Below are 24298 nucleotides of genomic sequence, written 5' to 3'. Positions count from 1 at the left end.
AAGTCTAGATCTCAATGCCTTCCTAGATCCAACAAGAACAATTGCAAAGGAGATTGTAAATTGCAAAGAAAGTAGATAAAGAAGCAAGTAACCGAAACTGAAATTCAATTAAGCAGAAAATTAAACAAGATTCCAAGGTGAGATTGAAACAGAATTTCTTCAATTCTCCACCCAAAATCCAATACCAGAAAAGTAAAGAGTGCTGGGCAAGAACAAGGAAGAAGAGAGATTAATTCTCCTCCCAAATTCTCTTCAATTAAACAATGCTAAGAAAAATAAAAGTGAGCTCTAAGCAAAACTCTAAAGAAAGCTATTCTGAAAAACTAAAAGGGAAGCTCTCTAAAAACTTAAATCCTATGCTATTTATACACTTTCTTCAAATGGTCTTCAAGCCTTCAATTGGGCCTTTGCTCTTGATGGAATTGGGTTGATAGAGGCCTTGGTTAATTGCTCTTGGAGTTTGGAGAAAAACCGAATTGAACCGGGTTGGAATCATGAAAGCTTGAGTAAAAGTTGGAGTAAAAGTTAGGGTCTAACTTTTGCTCCAACTTTTCACATCAGCACCCTTGTTTTGCTGATACCAACGTTGGGGCAAAAGTTAGGGGTCTAACTTTTGCTCCAACATTGGCCTCCCCTTGGTTATTCATGGCGCCAACGTTAGCCAGAAAGTTAGGGGCTAACGTTGGCGCAAACTTTTGCTAGCCCAGGGAGAGTTTTTCAGGCGCCAACGTTAGCCAAAAAGTTAGGGGCTAACGTTGGCACAAACTTTTGGTGCATCCAGGGAGTGTTTTTCATGCCAAAAGTTAGCCAAAAAGTTAGGGGCTAACTTTTGGTCCAGCTTTTGCCCAAAAGTTAGCCAAAAAGTTAGGGGCTAACTTTTGCTCCAGCTTTTGCTCAAAAGTTAGCCAAAAAGTTAGGGGCTAACTTTTGCTCCAGCTTTTGCCCAAAAGTTAGCCAAAAAGTTAGGGCTAACTTTTGCTCCAGCTTTTGCTTCCTGGTTCATAATTAATCCAAGACTCAAGTCATTCCTCCTAGCCATTCCTTCTTGCATCAACCTTTCTCCAAGCTTTCTTCACCTATCATTAATCAACTAAACACATCAAAGCTATGCTCAAAATCATGAGATATTCATTCTTTCATAATATATAAAAATTATAGCATAAAACCTCATGAAATAGCATGAATTCATACATGGTTGATTAAATCAAAGGAAACATGAAAATCTACCCAATTGGCTTGCTTATGGCTCAAGAAAGTGCATAATTCAATTGAAAACTAAAGAAAAAGGCTAGTGAAACTAGGCTAAGATGACTTGTCATCACAACACCAAACTTAAAGCTTGCTTGTCCCCAAGCAAGAAATGAATTATTGAGAAGAAAGAATGAAATGGAAGAGGATGTTCATGCTAGTAGAGTGTTATTGGTAGTTCATGAGGTTTTATGTGGATATGTACACACTCACCTCTTATTGATTCTTAAGCCTAGAAAGCCTCCTTCAAGCTTCAAGTAACATACTGCTATGACCTCTCATTATTCCTTTATCCTTGGCTATTATCTTGTTCATAAGCTTTATTTGAGTGTCATGTGTAGCAAGTTCATTTCCTTTTCTTTATACTTGACACATTATTCACTATAGACACTTGGCTCACATTCCTTCTTAGAACATTGATGCCCAGCACCTCTTTGGGCTACTAAATGCCTTGTAGTTAGGTTGCTCTTGATAGTGGACTTTCAGCTGATGATCCTGTGTTAGTTAACCCAAGTCACCGAGTGATGATGCACTCCAAAGAGCTTAGTAGTCCAAGCAGATCCTAATACAAAGACACCACAGGCATATATTCTAAGGTTCAAGCTATTGGTGTCCAGCTTTGTTTCTTTTTGTTTTTCTTTTGTTCTGTTGCCATTTTTGGCTTTTTCTTCTCTCTTTTTGTTTTTGTTTTTCTTTCTAACCAAGGATTTTTATTTGATTGAGATTCATAGACAGTAGGCTACTTTATACTTAGAAGGAGACATCCTAGTTCTTTTATTCACTAAAGTGAGCTATTATACAATCACACACACATACCACCACTTACTTTTATTGTACTTCTGTCTAACAGAGAACTATCTCACTTCACATTCAAACATTTCTTTTATTGAATTGAAAATGCAGGGGACAAAGCATGCTTTTTGTTAAGTGGAAATAAACACACAAGCATACACTTAGGCTAGCTTACTTATTGCAAAAGAAAATTGAATCTACTTGAACTAGATGAACACTTTAGCAAGACATAAATCAAAGCATTTCTCAACAGCAAAAGTTAAGTATAAATACAACCTATTGGTTTGCAGTTCTTTTGTTCTTCCTTCTGTTGTGCCCCTTTTGAGTCATGATGCATAATGTCTTCAAATGGTGGTTCGTTCTCTGCACAATTCTCAAAAGTTGCTTGCTTCTCAAGCCCTTAGGTGACTGGTTAGTATGCATGAATTGAGTGTGGCTTTTTGGATTCAATTTGGTGTGGGAACACCAAACTTAATTCCTTGCCACTGTCTCTAATGCAACAGGTTGTACATTTATAAATTCTTTTGGCTTTGCTAAAGGTTATGGAACCAAACTAAGAAGCAATTAACTGGTTGAATAATTTGTCTGATTGCTTGGAGCTATCATTATGCAAGAGGTGAGAATATGCTTTTAAATGAGATTTTTGGTGGAACACCAAACTTAGAATCCTTCATTCTCCCTTAAATTGTTTTGGTGTGCAACACCAAACTTAGATCCTTGCAATACAGACAAAACTACTCAACCTTTTTATTGAAACAGCTATGAAAAGAAAACTACCTCAGGTTGGGTTGCCTCCCAACAAGCGCTTCTTTATTGTCACTAGCTTGACATCTCGTTCTTTGATCATGGAGGCTGAAAAGCATAGTGCCTCAGCTTTTCTCCTCTTACTGTGAACTTCCTTCCGGTCTTCTTTTTGATGATCTCTAGGTGTTCAAGTGAAAGGACCCGATTCACAGTGTAGTATTCAGATGATTGTGGGGACACCTTCATTGGTTGGGTGTTTAACACTACTTTATCCCCTGGTGAAAAGCCTTCAGTAGGGATCTTCTTATTTCTCCACCCTCTTGGCCTCTTCTTCTTTTCTTTCTCAAAAGATACTCCCTGCCTTGGTGGTTCCTTATCTGAGATGTTGAATTTCTCATCTGGGGGTTTTGGATTTAGTTCCTCTTTGATTTCTTTGGTCTGTTGCACCATCTCTACTTCTTTCAAGCATGGATTTGGAAGTCTTGGAGCTAACTCATTGACTACCTCCTTCAAACTTTGATCTGTGGCCTTATCCTTCATAGAATCTTTTTCTTGAATTGGCTTATGCAAGGTTTTAAAAACATGGAATGCTAGGTGCTCATCATGCACTCTTAACAACAATTCTCCTTTTTCAACATCTATCAATGCTCTGCCCGTAGCCAGGAAAGGCCTCCCCAGGATGATGGGAGTGTTAGGGTCTTCATCCATATCCAGGATGACAAAATCAGCTGGGAGAAAGAATTTTCCCACTTTTACCAACACATTCTCCACAACTCCCAGTGCTTGCTTAATGGATTTGTCAGCCATTTGGAGAGCTATTCGTGTGGACTTCAACTCAGAAATTTGAAGTTTCCTCATTAGAGACAAAGGCATCAAGTTTATACCTGCACCGAGGTCACAAAATGACTTCTCAATTGTTATGTTTCCTATGGTGCAAGGTATGTAAAAACTCCCAGGATCATCTTTCTTCTCTGGCAACTCTCTTTGGAGGATAGCACTACATTCCTTTGTCATCTCAACAATCTGTCCTTCCTTCAGGGATCTTTTCTTTGTGAGTACTTCTTTCATAAATTTGGCATATAATGGCATCTGTTCAAGTGCTTCTAAGAAAGGAATATTGATGCTGAGAGTCTTGAATATATCCAGGAATTTTGAGTATTGTTTATCCTCATTTTCTTTTTTGAACCTCTGAGGGTACAGAAGTTTGGGGACATCTGGCTTCACCCCTTCCTTCTTCTCTTGTAGCTGTGTTTCAAGGATGTCCACATCTTTCTTTGAGCTTTTTGCATTCTTGGTCTTTGGTTTTGGTTCTCAACCCCCCTCCCATTAGAATGAGTTCTCCAAGGTGGATTGTACACATCATTCTGAGGCCTGTGTTGGAGCATGCTAGAGTGATTGCTTGGAGACTGTAGTTGCTCATAACTTTGTTGCTCATGGTTAATGGCCCCAAAACTGTGTTCAGCTTGATTACACCCATATGAGCTTTGAGTCAGGTTGTATGTATGTACTACAGCATGTCTCAACTCAGTGATTTTTCTAGCCATCATGTCTAGTTGTTGTAGAGTCTGCTGATGCATCTGCTTGTTTTGGCTTATGACTGCACGAGCACCTTCAATTTCTTTCTCTTGTGTGAATGGATGCACTTCTGCCTCTGGCTTAACAACTCTCTGTGATGGGTTCAACTTGACTAGGAGTCCACTCATCAGTTCTTCCCATCCGATAATGCTTCCTTGTGGAAAAGCTTCAAACCATTGGGCTACATCATTCATGGCTATGGATAGTTGCTTCGAACTATGGGTTACATTATCATCCAAGGTGGGGATATTACTCTCATGATTGCTAGAATTTGTTGAGTTCCCTTCCATGATCTGCACAGTCACAAACAATTCAAGTGATGATTGAATATTTTCAAGCTTAGAATGTGATTCAGAAGGTTAGCTGGCACAAAGTATCAAACAGTTGATGGACTTGGGAGATTAGTGGCAGAAATTGCTTCTCTTGTGTAAGCGAGAACATTGCATAGAGTCAGAAATTTTCAGGGAAACTTCACTTTGTTGCTAAAGCGAAGTTTCAGTCATCTCAGGCAAAATTTCAAACAGTTAGCAGGTTACTTGAAAATTAGAGAAACAGAAAATAAAAATGCTAAATCTAAATCACCACCTCACTTAATCATTGTCAATCTAATCAATCCCCGGCAACGGCGCCAAAAACTTGATGGGATATTTTCGCGGAGAAACGAATTTCTCCAAAACACCCAAACTTAACCGGCAAGTGCACCGGGTCGCATCAAGTAATAATAACTCACGGGAGTGAGGTCGATCCCACAGGGATTGAAGGATTGAGCAATTTTTGTTTAGTGGTTGATTTAGTCAAGCGAATCAAGATTTGGTTGAGAGATTTGTGATTTGCAGAATTTAAATTTCATAGAAAGTAAAGGGAATGGGTAATTGGCATGAAATTAAAGAGAACAGGAATTAAAGTGCTGAATCTTAAAGAACAAGAAATTAAATGGCAGAAACTTAGAACGCAAGAAATGTAAATTGCAAAATCTTAAAGTGCAAGAAATGTAAATGACTTGAATTGTAAAGGGAATGGGGAGTTGGATTTGCAGAAATTAAACAAGAAAATGTAAAATTGCAACAAGCAGAGAAATAGAAGAAGACTTGGATTGAATCGGATCTAAAACGGAAAAATAAAATGAGCATGAAAAGCAGTAAACAGAGGATGTAAAATTGGAATTTAGATCTCAGGACCCAAGAGACTAGAAAACCAAGTCTAGATCTCAATGCCTTCCTAGATCCAACAAGAACAATTGCAAAGGAGATTGTAAATTGCAAAGAAAGTAGATGAAGAAGCAAGTAACCAAAACTGAAATTCAATTAAGAAGAAAATTAAACAAGATTCCAAGGTGAGATTGAAACAGAATTTCTTCAATTCTCCACCCAAAATCCAAGACCAGAAAAGTAAAGAGTGCTGGGCAAGAACAAGGAAGAAGAGAGATCAATTCTCCTCCCAAATTCTCTTCAATTAAACAACAATGCTAAGAAAAATAAAAGTGAGCTCTAAGCAAAACTCTAAAGAAAGCTATTCTGAAAAACTAAAAGGGAAGCTCTCTAAAAACTTAAATCCTATGCTATTTATACACTTTCTTCAAATGGTCTTCAAGCCTTCAATTGGGCCTTTGCTCTTGATGGAATTGGGTTGATAGAGGCCTTGGTTAATTGCTCTTGGAGTTTGGAGAAGAACCGAATTGAACCGGGTTGGAATCATGAAAGCTTGAGTAAAAGTTGGAGTAAAAGTTAGGGTCTAACTTTTGCTCCAACTTTTCACATCAGCACCCTTGTTTTGCTGATACCAACGTTGGGGCAAAAGTTAGGGGTCTAACTTTTGCTCCAACATTGGCCTCCCCTTGGTCATTCATGGCGCCAACGTTAGCCAGAAAGTTAGGGGCTAACGTTGGCACAAACTTTTGCTAGCCCAGGGAGAGTTTTTCAGGCGCCAACGTTAGCCAAAAAGTTAGGGGCTAATGTTGACGCAAATTTTTGGTGCATCCAGGGAGTGTTTTTCATGCCAAAAGTTAGCCAAAAAGTTAGGGGCTAACTTTTGGTCCAACTTTTGCCCAAAAGTTAGCCAAAAAGTTAGGGGCTAACTTTTGCTCCAGCTTTTGCTCAAAAGTTAGCCAAAAAGTTAGGGGCTAACTTTTGCTCCAGCTTTTGCCCAAAAGTTAGCCAAAAAGTTAGGGGCTAACTTTTGCTCTAGCTTTTGCTTCCTGGTTCATAATTAATCCAAGACTCAAGTCATTCCTCCTAGCCATTCCTTCTTGCATCAACCTTTCTCCAAGCTTTCTTCACCTATCATTAATCAACCAAACACATCAAAGCTATGCTCAAAATCATGAGATATTCATTCTTTCATAATATATGAAAATTATAGCATAAAACCTCATGAAATAGCATGAATTCATACATGGTTGATTAAATCAAAGGAAACATGAAAATCTACCCAATTGGCTTGCTTATGGCTCAAGAAAGTGCATAATTCAATTGAAAACTAAAGAAAAAGGCTAGTGAAACTAGGCTAAGATGACTTGTCATCACAAGGAAAGGTCTTCCTAGGATGAGAGTAGCACTCTTGTGCTCCTCTATTTCCAGCACTACAAAGTCAGTGGAGAAGGCGAATGGCCCAACCCTGATAATCATGTCTTCAATCATGCCTGGTGGGTATTTAATGGAGCCATCAGCAAGTTGGAGACATATCCGGGTTGGTTTGACTTCTTCAGTTAAACCAAGCTTTCTAATAGTGGATGCAGGTATTAGGTTGATGCTTGCCCCAAGATCACATAAAGCTGTCTTGGTGCATTCACCGTCTAATATGCATGGTATCATAAAGCTCTCGATCTTTAAGCTTTTCTGGGAAGCTTTTCAGAATGACTGCACTGCATTCTTCAGTGAGGAGAACTCTTTCAGTTTCTCTCCAATCCTTCTTATGACTCAAGATCTCTTTTATGAACTTGGCATAAGAAGGTATTTGCTCAAGTGCCTCTGCAAACAGAATCTTTATTTCAAGAGTCCTGAGATAGTCTGCAAAGCGGGCAAATTGCTTATCCTGCTCCTCCTGGCGGAGTTTTTGAGGATAAGGTATCTTGGCTTTGTATTCCTCAACCTTAGTTGCTGCAGGTTTATTTCCTACAGAGATGGTTGGAGAAGCCTTTTTAGAGGGGTTGCTATCAGCACTTGTGTGTTTCTGATCCCTCACTGGCTTTTGGATGCCAGGGTTAGAAGCTTGATTGGCGTTGGACGCCAGCTTTTTACCTGTTTCTGGCGTTTGAACGCCAGAACTGAGCTTCCATTTGGCGTTTAACGCCAGCTCCTTGCCTGTTTCTGGCGTTTAAATGCCAGAATTGTTCCTCTCTGGGCTCTTACTGTCCTCAGAGGGATTTTGGATGATATTTTGCTCATCCTCTATCAGTTGTTCTTTCCTTGGCTTTCTGCTATTCTGGAGTGAGGTATTTAATGTTTTTCCACTTCTTAATTGAACTGCCTGGCACTCTTGTTATCTGCTTTGATAACTGCTGTTTTGTCTAATTCAATTGTGCCTCCATATTTTTATTAGCATTTTTAGTGTCTTGTAGCATCTCCTTGAATTCCGCTAGCTATTTTGTTAGAAAACACAATTGTTGATTGAGTTCAGCAACTTGTTCTGGAGGACCGAGTTCAGCAACTTGTTCTGGAGGACCAAGTTCAGTGGACACTGCTTTGGCTTCTTCTTTTATGGAGGACTCACTGCTTATGTAAATATGCTAATTTCTGGCAACTATATCAATAAGCTCTTGAGCCTCTTCAATAGTTTTCCTCATGTGTATAGATCCACCAGCTGAGTGGTCTAAGGACATCTGAGCTCCTTCTATAAGCCCATAGTAGAAGATGTCTAATTGCACCCACTCTGAAAACATTTCAGAGGGGCATTTCCTTAGCATCCCTCTGTACCTCTCCCAGGCATTATAAAAGGATTCGTCATCCTCTTGTTTAAAGCCTTGGATGTCCAGCCTTAGCTGTGTCATCCTTTTTGGAGGGAAATATTGATTCGGAAATTTCTCTGATAACTGTTTCTACGTCCTTATACTTGCTGTGGGTTGGTTATTTAACCACCTTTTAGCTTGATCTTTTACAGCAAACAGAAACAGTAACAGTCTGTATACATCCTGATTTACCTCCTTGTCACGTACTGTGTCAGCAATTTGCAAGAATTGTGCCAGAAACTCAGTAGGTTCTTCCTGTGGAAGACCGGAATACTGGCAATTTTACTGCACCATGACAATGAGCTGAGGATTTAGCTCAAAACTACCTGCTTTGATGGGGGTATACAGATACTACTCCCATATGCAGCAGTAGTGGGATTAGCATATGATCCCAGAGTCCTTTTGGACTGTTCATTTCCACTTAGATCCATGATGGATAAAGAGAAATTGATGTAAATTGCAAAGAAGATATATTTTTGTTTTTATTTTATTGAAGTAGAACAAACCAATTTATTAAGATAAATAAAAAAAATAAAATAAAATAATTAGAAATTAAAATGTAAATTTCGAAAACCAAGGAAAAAATAAATTTGAAAATGAGAATAATTGCTTAATTGAGAAGATTTGAAAAACTCTGTATATGATTTTTGAAAAAGATTTTGAATTTTGAAAGGATTTGATTTTAAAATAAAAATCTGAATTTTTAAGAGTAATTTTCGAAAATTAAATTTAAAATAAAGAGAAAAGATATTTTTGAATTTAATGAGGAAAGAGAAGAACAATAAAATGACACAAGACTTAAAATTTTTAGATCAAATGCTCCTTATTTTCGAAAATTTGGAGAAAAAACACCAAGGAACACCAAACTTAAAAATTTTAAGATCAAAACACAAGAAAGACTCAAGAACACCTTGAAGATTCACAAGAACAACAAGAACATGAAGATAGAACACCAAACTTAAAAATTTTTAGAAAACCAAAATAAAATTTTCGAAAACTAAAGAAAAGTTAACAGGAGAATACCAAACTTAAAGTTTGGCACAAGATTTATTCAAAGAAAAATTATTTTTGAAAAAAGTTTTAAAAAAAAGATAGCCAATTACCAAGAACATTAACACAATACTCTAGCCAATTGAGCTATAAATTTAACGTGTTTTAACAAGGTATTTAATAAATAAAAATTTTTTTGAAACTAAAAATTTGAAAAAGCACAAGAAAAACAAGAAAAGACACAAAACAAGACAAACTAAAGATCAAACAAGGAAAATAAACAAGAACAACTCGAAGATTAAGAAAGAACAATGAACACAAATTCGAAAATTTAAAAGAAAATAAAAACATGCAATTGACACCAAACTTAAAATATGAAACTAAACTCAAATAGAAAAACTCAATTATCAGTTTATAAAATTTTCGAAAAATTTAAAAAAAAGAAATTTCAACTAAAAACAATAATAGAAGACTCCAAACCAAAAAAAAAATTTTCCTAATCTAAGCAACAAAATAAACCGTCAGTTGTCCAAACTCGAACAATCTCCGGCAACGGCGCCAAAAACTTGGTGCACAAAATTGTGATTCACACTTTTCACAACTCCGTACCACTAATCAGCAAGCGCACTGGGTCGTCCAAGTAATACCTTACGTGAGTAAGGGTTGATCCCACAGAGATTGTTGGCTTGAAGCAATCTATGGTTATCTTGTAAATCTTAGTCAGGAGATTAATTATGATTATCAGTCTGAATTGCGAAAAATAAAAGAGCATGAAATAAATACTTGTTATGCAGTAATGGAGAATATGTTGGAGTTTTGGAGATGCTTTGTCTTCTGAATGTCTGCTTTCCCCCTGTCTTCTTCTTCACGCACGCAAGGTTCCTCCTATGGCAAGCTGTGTGTTGGTGGATCACCGTTGTCAATGGCTACCATCCGTCCTCTCAATGAAAATGGTCCAAGTGCGCTGTCACCGCACGGCTAATCATCTGTCGGTTCTCACTCATGCTGGAATAGGATCCATTGATCCTTTTGCGTCTGTCACTACGCCCAACCCTTGTGAGTTTGAAGCTCGTCACAGTCATTCAATCCCTGAGTCCTACTCGGAATACCACAGACAAGGTTTAGACTTTCCGGATTCTCAAGAATGCTGCCAATGGATTCTAGCTTATACCACGAAGATTCTGATTAAGGAATCCAAGAGATACTCATTCAATCGAAGGTAGAACGGAGGTGGTTGTCAATCACGCGTTCATAGGTTGAGAATGGTAATGAATGTCACGGGTCATCACATCCATCATATTGAAGTGCGAATGAACATCTTAGATAGAAACAAGCGTGTTTGAATAGAAAACAAAAATAATTGCATTAAGTCATCGAGACACAGCAAAGCTCCTCACCCCCATAAATGGAGTTTAGAGACTCTTGCCGTCAAAGAGTACAAAGTTCGGATCTAAAATGTCATGAGGTACAAAATAAATCTCTAAAAGTTGTTTAAATACTAAACTAGTAACCTAGGTTTACAGAAAATGAATAAGCTATGATAGATAGTGCAGAAATCCACTTCTGGGCCCACTTGGTGTGTGCTGGGGCTGAGACTTGAGATTTACACATGCCTAGGCTGTTTCTAGAGTTAAACGCTAGGTTGTAACCTGTTTTGGGCGTTTAACTCCAACTTGTAACCTGTTTCTGGCGTTTAACGCCAGAATGCAACATGGAACTGGCTTTGAAAGCCAGTTTATTCATTTATCCTTGAGTAAAGTATGGACTATTATATATTGCTGGAAAGCCCTGGATGTATAATTTCCAACGCAATTGAGAGCGCGCCATTTGGACTTCTGTAGCTCTAGAAAATCCATTTCGAGTGCAGGGAGGTCAGAATCCAACAGCATCTGCAGTCCTTTTTCAGCCTGAATCAGATTTTTGCTCAGCTCCCTCAATTTCTGCCAGAAAATACCTGAAATCACAGAAAAACATACAAACTCATAGTAAGGTCCAGGGAGCGGAATTCCTTGACACTTCAGGATCTGTGGACCCCACAAGATCCCTACTACCCAACCTCTTCTTCTTTCCTCTTCACACCTTTCCATAACACTCTTCCCCAAACACCCTTGACCAATCCCCTCAATACCTCTTCTCCAAACACCATTCACCTATCAAATCCTACCCTCTTCCCCATAATCTCTTCACCACTCACATCCATCCATCATAAAATTCACCTACCTCACCATTTAAAGTCAAACAATTTCCCTCCTAAACCCAACCCCCTCTTACACGAATTCCATCTCCCTCTCACCCTATAAATACCCCTCCTTACCACCTTCAAATTCACACATCATAGACACTCATACCCCTTTGGCCGAATCTACTCCCCCCATCCATCTCCTCTATTTCTTCTTCTTCTTCTCCTCATTTCTTTCTTCTTTTGCTCGAGGACGAGCAAACCTTCTAAGTTTGGTGTAGAAAAAGCTCTGCTTTTTGTTTTTCCATAACCATTAATGGTATCTAAGGCCGGAGAAACCTCTAGAAAGAGGAAAGGGAAGGAAATTGCTTCCACCTTCGAGTCATGAGAGATGGAGAGATTCATCTCAAAAGTGCATCAAGACCACTTCTATGAAGTTGTGGCCAAGAAAAAGGTGATCCCCAAAGTCCCCTTCATGCTCAAAAAGAGTGAATATCCGGAGATCCGATGTGGGATTCAAAGAAGAGGTTGGGAAACTCTCACCAACCCCATCCAACAAGATAGAATTTTAATGGTTCAAGAGTTCTATGCTAATGCATGAATCACTAAGAACCATGATCAAAGTGTGAACCCAAACCCAAAGATTTGGCTCATAATGGTTCGGGCAAAATACTTGGATTTCAGTCTAAAAACTGTGAGGTTGGCATTCAACTTGTCAATAATGAGAGGAGATCCTCATCCTTTCACTAGAAGAGTCAACTTTGATCAAAGGTTGGACCAAGTCCTCATGGACATCTGTGTGGAAGGAGCTCAATGGAAGAGAGACTCAAGAGGCAAGCCGGTTCAATTGAGAAGGCCTGACCTCAAACCCGTGGCTAGGGGATGGTTGGAGTTCATCCAACACTCTATCATTCCTACTATCAACCGGTCTGAAGTTACTGTGGACCGGGCTATCAGGATCCATAGTATCATGATTAGAGAGGAAGTAGAAGTTCATGAGATCATATCTCTAGAACTATACAAGGTGGCTGACAAGCCTTCCCCTTTGGCAAGGTTAGCCTTTCCTCATCTCATCTGTCACCTATGTAATTCAGCTGGAGTTGTCATAGAGGAAGATATCCTCATTGAAGGGGACAAGCCCATCACTAAGAAGAGGATGGAGCAAATAAGAGAGCCCACTCATGGACCTCAACAAGAGCATGAGGAAATTCCTCATCATGAAATCCCTGAGATGCCTCAAGGGATGCACTTTCCTCCACATAACTATTGGGAGCAACACAACACCTCTTTAGGAGATTTGAGTTCTAACATGGAGCAATTAAGAATGGAGCACCAAGAGCACTCCATTACCCTCAATGAAATTAGAGAGGACCAAAAGGCTATGAGAGAGGAGCAACAAAGGCAAGGAAGAGATATTGAGGAGCTAAAGCACTCCATAAGATCTTCAAGAGGAAGAACTAGCCGCCAACACTGAGGTGGACCCGTTCTTTAATTTCCTTGTTCTTATTTTTCTGTTTTTCGATTTCTATGCTTTATGTTTTATCTATGTTTGTGTATTTATTACATGATCATTAGTGTTTAGTGTCTATGTCTTAAAGCTATGAATGTCCTATGAATCCTTCACCTTTCTTAAATGAAAAATATTTTCTGAAAAAGAAAAAGAAGTACATGAATTTTGAATTATATCTTGAAAATAATCTAATTATTTTGATGTGGTGGCAATACTTTTTGTTTTTTGAATGAATGCTTGAACAGTACATATTTTTGATATTGTTGTTTATGAATGTTAAAATTGTTGTCTCTTGAAAGAATAATGAAAAAAGAGAAATATTGATGATCTGAAAAATCATAAAATTGATTCTTGAAGCAAGAAAAAGCAGTGAAACACAAAGCTTGCGAAAAAAAATGGCAAAAAAAAAAAGAAAAAGCAAGCAGAAAAAGCCAGTAGCCCTTTAAACCAAAATGCAAGGGTAAAAAGGATCCAAGACTTTGAGCATTAATGGATAGAAGGGCCCAAAGGAATAAAATCCTGGCCTAAGCGGCTAAATCAAGCTGTCCCTAACCATGTGCTTGTGGCGTGAAGGTGTCAAGTGAAAAGCTTGAGACTGAGCGGTTAAAGTCATGGTCCAAAGAAAAAAGAGTGTGCTTAAGAGCACTGGGCACCTCTAACTGGGGACTCTAGCAAAGCTGAGTCACAATCTGAAAAGGTTCACCTAGTTATGTGTCTGTGGCATTTATGTATTCGGTGGTAATACTAGAAAACAAAATGCTTAGGGTCACGACCAAGACTCATAAAGTAGATGTGTTCAAGAATCAACATACTGAACTAGGAGAATCAATAACACTATCTAAATTATGAGTTCCTATGGATGCCAATCATTCTGAACTTCAAAGGATATAGTGAGATGCCAAAACTATTCAGAAGCAAAAAGCCACTAGCCCCGCTCATCTAATTGGAACTGAGCATCATTGATATTTGAGATTTATTGTAATTTCTCTTCTTTTTATCCTATTTTGATTTTAGTTGCTTGGGGACAAGCAACAATTTAAGTTTGGTGTTGTGATGAGCAGATAATTTATACCCTTTTTGGCATTATTTTTACATAGTTTTTAGTATGTTTTAGTCACTTTTTATTATGTTTTCATTAGTTTTTATTCAAAATTCACATTTCTGGACTTTACTATGAGTTTATGTGTTTTTCTGTGATTTCAGGTATTTTCTGGCTGAAATTGAGGGACCTGAGCAAAAATCTGATTCAGAGGCTGAAAAAGGACTACAGATGCTGTTGGATTCTGCCCTCCTGCAATCGAAGTAGATTTTCTGGAGCTACAGAAGCCCAATGGCACGCTCTCAATTGTGTTGGAAAGTAGACATCTTGGGCTTTCCAGTAATATATAATTGTCTATACTTTGCCCGAGATTTGATGGCCCAAACTGGCGTTCAAAGCCAGCCTAAAACTTTCTGGCGTAAAACGCCAGAACTGGCACCAAAATTGGAGTTAAACGCCCAAACTGGCACCCAAGCTGGTGTTTCACTCCAAGAACAGTCTATGCACGTGAAAGCTTCAATTCTCAGCCCAAGAACACACCAAGTGGGCCCCGGAAGTAGATTTCTGCACTATCTGCACTTAGTTATTCATTTTCTGTAAACCTAGGTTACTAGTTTAGTATAAAAGCTACTTTTAGAGATTTATTATATATCTTTTGATCATCATATGTAACTTTGACACTTTGGAACCTCCTTTGGAGGCTGGCCTCACGGCCATGCCTAGACTATTTTCACTTATGTATTTTCTACGATGGAGTTTCTACACCTCATAGATTAAGGTGAGGAGCTCTGCTGTTCTTCAAGAATTAATAGAAGTACTATTGTTTTTCTTTCAATTCATGCCTGCTTCTTCTCCAAGATATACTCTTGTACTTAATTCAGTTAAGTCAGAATGAAGGGGTGACCCGTGACAATCACCCACTATCTTCGTTACTCGCTTTGCCAAGATCCGCATGCCTGACAACCACAAGCGGTCTACATGATGTTCAACATAGTCATTGGACGACAGCCGGAGTATATTCTCTTGGGTTTCTAATCAACGATTCACATCGTCTCTCCTGGCAACAGAGCATCTGAATTTGAGATTAGAACCTTCGTGGTATAGGCTAGAACCATTGGCAGCATTCCTGAGATCTGGAAAGTCTAAACCTTATCTGTGGTATTCCGAGTAGGATCTAGGAAGGGATGACTGTGACGAGCTTCAAACCTGCGAATGTTGGGCACAGTGACAGTGTGCAAAAGGATAGAGAGGTCCTATTCCGACGCTAGCGGGAACCGACAGATGATTAGCCGTGCGGTAGCTGTACATGGTATTTTTCATCTGAGACGAGAAATCTGACAGTTGATTCGCCGTACAGGGATCGTACCTGGTATTTTTCATCCGAGAGAATCATACAGCTTGCCATGGAAGGGAGCACACATGGTTGGAGGAAGGCAATAGGAAAGCAGAGGTTCAGAAGCAATAAAGCATCTCCAAACGCTTATCTGAAATTCCCACCAGTGAATTACATAAGTAACTTTATCTTTATTTTATGTTTTATTTATCTTTTAATTATCAAAACCTCATAACCATTTGAATCCGCCTGACTAAGATTTACAAGATGACCATAGCTTGCTTCAAGCCAACAATCTCCGTGGGATCAACCCTTACTCACGTAAGGTATTACTTGGACGACCCAGTGCACTTGCTGGTTAGTTGTGCAGAGTTGTGAAAAGTGTGAATCACAATTTTGTGCACCAAGCACCAAACTTAGCATCCTTCATTCACTCTTGAATTATTTTGGTATGTAACACCAAACTTAGCTCCTTGCAATATAGATAAATCTACTTAACCTTTTTATTGAAATAGTTTTGGAAAAGAAAACTACCTTTGGTTGGGTTGCCTCCCAACAAGCGCTCTTTTAATGTCACTAGCTTGACATCCTTCATTCTTGCTCAGCTTAATTTCTGAATCTCCTTCTCTTTGTCCCAATGGCCTCCCAAGTGATGCTTTGCCCTTTGACCATTTGCTGTGAAATTGCTCTTTGTTGCTTCATCTAGGAGTTCAAGGCTTCCATAAGGTAGAACCTTTGTCACCAAGTAGGGACTAGTCCATTTGGACTTGAGTTTGCCAGGGAAAACTTTGAGCCTGGAGTTATACAAGAGTACTTGCTGTTCTGGTTTGAACTCCTTCTTTGAGATTCTTTTGTCATGCCATCTCTTGGCTTTTTTCTTGTATATCTTAGCATTTTCGTAGGCTTCAAGTCTAAACTCATCCAACTCATTTAATTGTAATAGCCTCTTCTCTCCTGCTGCCTGAGAATCAAGGTTGAGGAGTTTAGTGGCCCAGAAAGCTTTATGGTCAAGCTCTATAGGAAGGTGACAAGATTTGCCATATAACAACTGAAAAGGAGACTTTCTAATAGGAGTTTTGAATGCTGTTCTATATGCCCAGAGAGCATCTTCTAATTTTCTGGCCCAATCCTTTCTTGTGCTCCCTACTGTTTTCTCCAAAATCCTCTTCAACTCCCTATTTGCAAGCTCTGCTTGGCCATTGGTCTGTGGATGATACGGTGTAGCTACTTTATGCATCACTCCATATTTGTGAAGTAGTTTCTCCATCTGTTTGTTGCAAAAATGACTACCACCATCACTGACAAGACCCTTAGGCACTCCATATCTAGTAAAAATGTGCTTCTTAAGAAATTGAAGGACAATTTGTGCATCACATGTGATTGTTGCTATGGCTTCCACCCACTTTGAGACATACTCTACTGCCACAAGTATGTATTTGAAAGAATATGAGGGTGGAAAGGGGCCCATAAAATCTATTCCCTAAAGATCAAAGAGTTCCACCTCCAAGATGTAGTTTTGAGGCATCTCATTCCTTCTTGTTAATCCTCCAGCTCGTTGGCACTCATTGCATTGCTGAACAAACTCTCTAGCATCCTTGAAGATGGTTGGCCAATAAAATCTACTTTGAAGTACTTTAGCTGCTGTTCTTTCTGGTATATAATGTCCACCATAAGCTGAACCATGACAATGCCATAGTATGTCTCTCATCTCACTCTCAGGAACAAATTTCCTAATCATTCCATCTGGACACCTCTTGAATAAGAATGATTCATCCCATAAGAATTTCTTGGCCTCATTGAGCAGCTTCTTCACTTGTTGCTTGGTGAATTCTTGGGGAATCTTCCTTCCAACCTTGTAGTTTACAATGTCTGCAAACCAGGGAGCTTGTTGGATTTGTAAGAGGTGTTCATCTGGAAAGCTTTCATTCACTGAATGTGGAGCTTGATTAGCTTCTTGTGATATTCTTGACAAATGGTCTGCTACATGGTTTTCATTCCCTTTCCTATCTCTTACTTCAATGTCAAATTCTTGTAACAGCAACACCCACCTAATAAGCCTTGGCCTTGAATCTTATTTAGACATGAGATACTTGAGAGCAGCATGATCAGTATATACTATAAACTTTGAACCAATCAAGTATTGTCTAAATTTATCAAATGCATATACAATTGCCAAGAGCTCTTTCTCAGTGGTGGTATAATTTTTCTGTGCTTCATTCAGCACCTTGCTAGCATAGTATATAACATGATGCAGTTTGTCTTTCTTCTGCCCCAATACAGCACTAATTGCAAAGTCACTTGCATCACATATAAGTTTAAAAGGTAATTCCCAATCTGGGGGTGTGATAATGGGTGCTCTAATGAGTTTTCTTTTTAAAGTTTCAAAGGCATGCTTGCAATTGTCATCAAAGATGAAAGGATTATCAATCACTAGCAAATTGCTTAGTGGTTTTGCTATTTTTGAAAAATTTTTGATAAATCTCCTGTAAAAACCAGCATGTCCAATAAAACTTTTCACTACTTTCACATTAACAGGTATAGGAAGCTTTTCAATGATTTCTATTTTTGCTTTGTCAACTTCTATACCTTTGCTTGAAATCTTATGCCCAAGAACTATCCCTTCAGGAACCATAAAATGGCATTTCTCCCAATTCAACACCAGATTAGTTTCTTGGCATCTTTTCAAAACAAGAGTTAAATGATGCAGGCAAGTGTTAAATGAATTGCCAAAGACAGAAAAATCATCCATGAAGACTTCTAAGAATTTCTCCACCATGTCAGAAAATATAGAAAGCATACACCTTTGAAAAGTTGCAGGGGAATTGCACAGTCCAAAGGGCATCCTTCTGTAAGCAAAGACTCCAAATGGGCAGGTGAAGGAAGTCTTTTCTTGATCATTGGGATCCACCACTATTTAATTGTACCCAGAATACCTATCCAGGAAGCAATAATAGGCATGGCCAGCCAATCTTTCCAGCATCTGGTCGATCAATGGGAGAGGAAAATGATCTTTCCTTGTAGCATCATTCAGTCTTCTATAATCTATGCACATCCTCCACCCAGTCACTGTCCTGGTGGGAATTAACTCATTCTTCTCATTGAAAATGACTGTCATTCCTCCCTTCTTTGGCACAACTTGAACCGGACTCACCCATGAGCTGTCAGAGATTGGAAAGATTATCCCAACATTCCATAGCTTTATCACTTCTTTTTGAACCACCTCCTTCATAGTTGGGTTAAGCCTTCTTTGGGGTTGAACTACAGGCCTTGAATCTTCCTCCAATAGAATTTTGTGCATACAGATGGCAGGGCTTATGCCCTTGATATCATCAATCGTCCAACCCAAGGCTGTCTTGTGAGCTTTCAACACTTTAATCAGCTTTGTTTCTTCTTCTATGTTCAGAGAGGAGTTTATGATCACTGGCAAGGCCTCTGCTTCCCCAAGAAATACATACTTGAGATGAGGGGGGAGGGGCTTTAACTCTTATTTTGGCTTCCCATCTGTCTTGTCTTCAGAGGAGATTTCTACCACTTCCTCTTCTAAGAAATCTTGTTCCACTTCTGTTCCCACTTCTTGTTCCTCTTGGCCATTGGTCTCAAATAACCCTTTCTCTACTTCTTCCACCATTTCTACTCTCATATGCTCTTCTTTCTCAGGGGGATATTGCATGGTTTTAAAGACATTGATGATCATCTTTTCATCATGCACCCTGAGTGTCATTTCTCCTTTTTCTACATCAATTCTAGCCCTTGCTATGGCTAGAAAGGGCCTCTCTAGGATGATTGAGTTGTGTCCTTCTTCCTCCATGTCCAAAATGACAAAATCAACAGGAAATATGAATTCTCCTACTTTCACTAACAAATTCTCCACAACTCTATTAGGTATTTTGAGCGATTTGTCAGCCATTTGAAGTGACATTCTGGTTGGCCTGAGTTCCTCTATTGCAAGATGCTTCATTAATGAGAGAGACATCAAGTTGATGCTGGCTCCTAGATCACAGAGGGCTTTGTTCAATGTTCTGTTGCCTATAGTGCAAGATAGGATGAAGCTCCCTGGATCTTTGAGCTTTGGTGGAAGACCTCTTTGGATGATAGCACTTCATTCTTAGGTTAAGATTATTGTCTCCTTCTCATTCCAGCTCCTTTTCTTATTGATGAGCTCTTTGAGGAATTTTGCATATAGAGGCATTTGTTCCAATACTTCAGCAAGTGGAATATTAATTTCCAGCTTCTTAAAAACTTCTAGGAACTTGGGGAACTGTTGGTCTTTAAGCTCTCTGTTGAACCTTTGAGGATATGGCAAAGGAGGGATGTGAGTCTTCACCATTGTCTTCTGTTCTTGTGACTGTTCCTCTTTGACTCCATTTTCCTTCCTTGAAGCTTGTGGTTGTTCCTCTTTCTCCTTGAGCTTCTCTTGGTTCTTTTCTTCAATTGTCACTTGCTCTTTACTGCTGGTCTTGTCATCCTCTGTTGGCTTCTTGGTGGCTTCTTTGTCATTTACCAAGGTTCTTCCACTCCTTAATTGGATTGATTTGCATTCTTCTTTGGGATTGGGAATGGTGTCACTTGGTAGTGTATTAGGTTCTCTTTCAGCCACTGCTTGCTTGGTCAATCTGCCTTTTCAAATTCCTCATTGAAGCTTCATGGTTCCTGTCGGCCAATTCTTGATGCTTGATCATATTCTCCATCAATATCTCTGATGAGCGGATAATTTATACGCTTTTTGGCATTATTTTTAGTATGTTTTTAGTATATTTTAATTAGTTTTTATTATATTCTTATTAGTTTTTATTTAAAATTCACTTTTCTGGACTTTACTATGAGTTTGTGTGTTTTTCTGTAATTTTAGGTATTTTCTGGCTGAAATTGAGGGACCTGAGCAAAAATCTGATTCAGAGACTGAAAAAGGACTGCAGATGCTGTTGGATTCTGACTTCCCTGCACTCAAAGTGAATTTTCTGGAGCTGCAGAAGCTCAATTGGCGCGCTCTCAATTGCGTTGGAAAGTAGATATCCTGGGCTTTTCAGAAATATATAATAGTCTATACTTTGCTCGAGATTTGATGGCCCAAACAGGCATTCCAAGTCAGCTCAAGAATTTTGGCGTTTAACTCCAAAACTGGCACAAAAGCTGGAGTTAAACGCCCAAACTGGCACAAAAGCTGGCGTTTAACTCCAAAAAAAGTCTCTACACATGGAAGCTTCAATGCTCAGCCCAAGCACACACCAAGTGGGCCCGGAAGAAGATTTCTGCATTAATTACTGATTTCTGTAAACCCTAGGCTACTAGTTTTCTATAAATAGGACCTTTTGCTATTGTATTTTCATACTTTGATTCTTTTGATCATCTTTTGATCTCTTGATCATGTTTTGGCAGGCTGGCCATTCGGCCATGCCTAGACCTTGTTCTTATGTATTCTCAACGGTGGAGTTTCTACACACCATAGATTAAGGTGTGGAGCTCTGCTGTTCTTCATGAATTAATACAAGTACTATTGTTTTTCTATTCAACTCAAGTCTATTTCTTCTCCAAGATATTCATTCGTTCTTCAACTTGATGAATGTGATGATCCGTGACACATCATCATTCTCACCTATGAACATGTGCCTGACAACCACCTCTGTTCTACTAGCAATGGCTTGAATGCGTATCTCTTGGGTTTCTGATCTAAGATTGGAACCTTCGTGGTATAGGCTAGAATTATTGGCGGCCATTCCTGAGATCCAGAACGTCTAAACCTTGTCTGTGGTATTCTGAGTAGGATCTGGGAAGGGATGACTGTGACGAGCTTCAAACTCGCAATTGTGGGGCGTGTGACAGACGCAAAAGGATCAATGGATCCTATTCCGACATGATCGAGAACCGACAGCTGATTAGCCGATGTTGTGACAGAGCATCAGGACCATTTTCACTGAGAGGACGGGATGTAGCCATTGACAACGGTGATGCCCAACATAAAGCTTGCCATGGAAAGGAGTATGAATGATTGGAAGAAGGCAATAGGAAAGCAGAGGTTCAAGGGGAACAAAGCATCTTCATACGCTTATCTGAAATCCACCAATGAATTACATAAGTACCTCTATCCTTATTTTATGTTTTATTCATCTTTTAATTATCAATCCTCCATCACCATTTGAATCTGCCTGAATGAGATTTACAAGATGACCATAGCTTACTTCATGCCGACAATCTCTGTGGGATTGACCCTTACTCACATAAGGTTTATTACTTGGACGACCCAGTGCACTTGCTGGTTAGTTGTGCGAAATTGTGACAAAGTGTGATTCACGTTTGAGAGCTCCAAGTCTTTGGCACCATTGTTGATGATCACAATTTCGTGCACCAAGTTTTTGGCGCCGTTGCTGGGGATTGTTCGAGTTTGGACAACTGACGGTTCATCTTGTTGCTTAGATTAGGTATCTTTTCTTCAGAATTTTTAAGAATGAATTCTAGAGTTTCAAGGTGATGTTCTTATCATCACAAAGGCTGATTGATTCTCATCAATTTAGCTATTGAATGTAATGTCCTGCTGAAGCTTGGCCAAACATGTCTAATCTTTTTAGACTGAAGCTTTAGACTAACATTGCATGATTCCTGGAATTCTTATTAAAAGTTTTGATTCTCTTTATTTTCTTTTCTATATAAATTTCGAAAAAAAATACAAAAAAATTTTAAAATCATAAAACCAAAAATATTTTATGTTTCTTGTTTGAGTCTATTGTCTAATTTTAAGTTTGGTGTCAATTGCATGTCTTTATCCTTCTAATTTTTGAAAATTTATACATATTGTTCTTCATTGATCTTCAAGTTGTTCTTGATGATTTCATTACTCTGATCTTTAAATTCTCTTGTTTTGTGTGTTTTGTTGTTTCTCATATGCAATCTCAATTTGTTAGTGTCCCCTATATGAAAATTTTTAAGTTTGGTGTCCTGCATGCATTGTTCATTTGATCTTAGTTGCATTTTTTGTTATTTTTCATCATTAAAAATTCAAAAATATTTTCAAAGTTGTGTCTTTTCAAGTCAATAATACAGAGAATTGAAGATTCAGAACATTCAGCAGAGGAATCAAACAGAAAAAGCTGGGCGTTCAAAACGCCCAGTGAAGAAGGAAAACTGGCGTTTAAACGCCAGCCAGGGTACATGGCTGGGCGTTTAACGCCCAAAAAGGTAGAGATTTGGGCGTTAAACGCCAGAATGGGCACCACTCTGGGCGTTTAACGCCAGGATGACACTAGAGGGAAGATTTTGTTTTTAATTCACATTTTTTTTCAAGTTTTCATAATTTTTCAAAATCAAATCTTTTTCAAATCATATCTTTTCAATCATATCTCTTTCAAAATCAATTTCTTTCCATTTTATATTTATTTTTACCATTTTCAAAAATCCTTGCTTCAATTCAAGATTTACTTCAAAAATTTTTAAGTTGTTACTTGCCTATTAAGAAAGGGTCAAACTTTAAATTTTAGAATCATATCTTTTAATTTCTTGTTAGTCAAGTAATCAACTTTAATTTTAAAAACTTTCTTTTTCTAAATTGATTTTCAATCATATCTTTTCAATCATATCTTTTCAATCACACCCTTTTTCAAAATTAACTTTCAATCATATCTTTTTAATTTCTGATTTCAAAATCTTTTTCAAAAAAAAAAAATCACTTGATTTCTTTCCCAATCTTAGTTTCCGAAAATCTCAATCAAATTTTCAAATTTCTTTTTAATTATTTCAAAATTTTTTTTAATTTATTTTCGAAAATTCTTCCCCTCTTCTCACATCTTTCTATTTAAAGGACTAAGACTCCTCATCAAGGTGCAATTCGAACTCTGTCCCTCTTGATAAGTTCGAATTCCCTCTTCTCCACCTCCTCCTTCTATTCTTTTTTTCCTCTGACACCTCAAGGAATCTCTATACTGTGACATAGAGGGTTCCCTACTTTCTTGTTCTCTTCTCTTTCATATGAGCAGGAATAAAGATAAAAGCATTCTTGTTGAAGCTGATCCTGAACCTGAAAGGACCTTGAAGAGAAAGCTAAGAGAAACCAAAACACAACTCTTTCTAGAGGGCCTAACAGAGCTCTTCAAAGAAGAAGAAACCATGGCAGCCGAAAACAACAACAATGCCAACAATACAAGGAAGGTGCTTGGTGACTTTACTGCACCTATTCCTGATTTCTATGGGAGAAGCATCTCTATCCCTGCCATTGGAGCAAACAACTTTGAGCTTAAGCCTTAATTAGTTTCTCTAATGCAACAGAATTGCAAGTTTCATGGACTTTCATTGGAAGATCCTCATCAGTTCTTAGCTGAGTTCTTGCAAATCTGTGACACTGTCAAGACCAATGGGGTTGACCCTGAAGTCTACAGACTTATGCTCTTTCCTTTTACTGTAAGAGACAGAGCTAGAACATGGTTGGATTCACAACCTAAGGAAAGCCTGAACTCTTGGAAAAATCTAGTCAATGCCTTCTTGGCAAAGTTCTTTCCACCTCAAAAATTAAGTAAGCTTAGAGTGGAAGTCCAAACCTTTAGACAGAAGGATGGTGAGTCCTTCTATGAAGCTTGGGAGAGATACAAGCAATTGATCAGAAGGTGCCCTTCTAACATGCTTTCAGAATGGAGCATCATAGGAATCTTCTATGATGGTTTGTCTGAACTATCCAAGATGTCATTGGATAGCTCTGCTGGAGGATCTCTTCATCTGAAGAAGACGCCTGCAGAAGCTCAAGAACTCATTGAAATAGTTGCAAATAACCAATTCATGTACACTTCTGAAAGAAATCCTGTGAATAATGGGATAGCTCAGAAGAAAGGAGTTATTGAGATTGAAACTCTGAATGCCATATTGGCTCAGAACAAAATATTGACCCAACAAGTCAATATGATTTCTCAGAGTCTGTCTGGAATGCAAGCAGCAACAGGCAGTACTAAGGAAGTTTCCTCTGAAGA

General features: G+C 38.5%; 1 non-coding gene across 1 annotated transcript; it reads right to left on the bottom strand.

Annotated features, from left to right (window-relative positions):
• Positions 1-23852: 23852 nt before the first annotated feature.
• On the bottom strand, positions 23853-23960 carry LOC112787934 (small nucleolar RNA R71). The gene has a single exon (XR_003195320.1). It is a non-coding gene; the product is annotated as a small nucleolar RNA R71 (small nucleolar RNA).
• Between the last annotated feature and the right edge of the window lie 338 nt (positions 23961-24298).

This window comes from Arachis hypogaea, chromosome 20, assembly GCF_003086295.3.
Source record: "Arachis hypogaea cultivar Tifrunner chromosome 20, arahy.Tifrunner.gnm2.J5K5, whole genome shotgun sequence".
Classification (NCBI taxonomy): Eukaryota; Viridiplantae; Streptophyta; class Magnoliopsida; order Fabales; family Fabaceae; genus Arachis; species Arachis hypogaea.
This window is presented reverse-complemented; position numbering and strand designations above follow the sequence as displayed.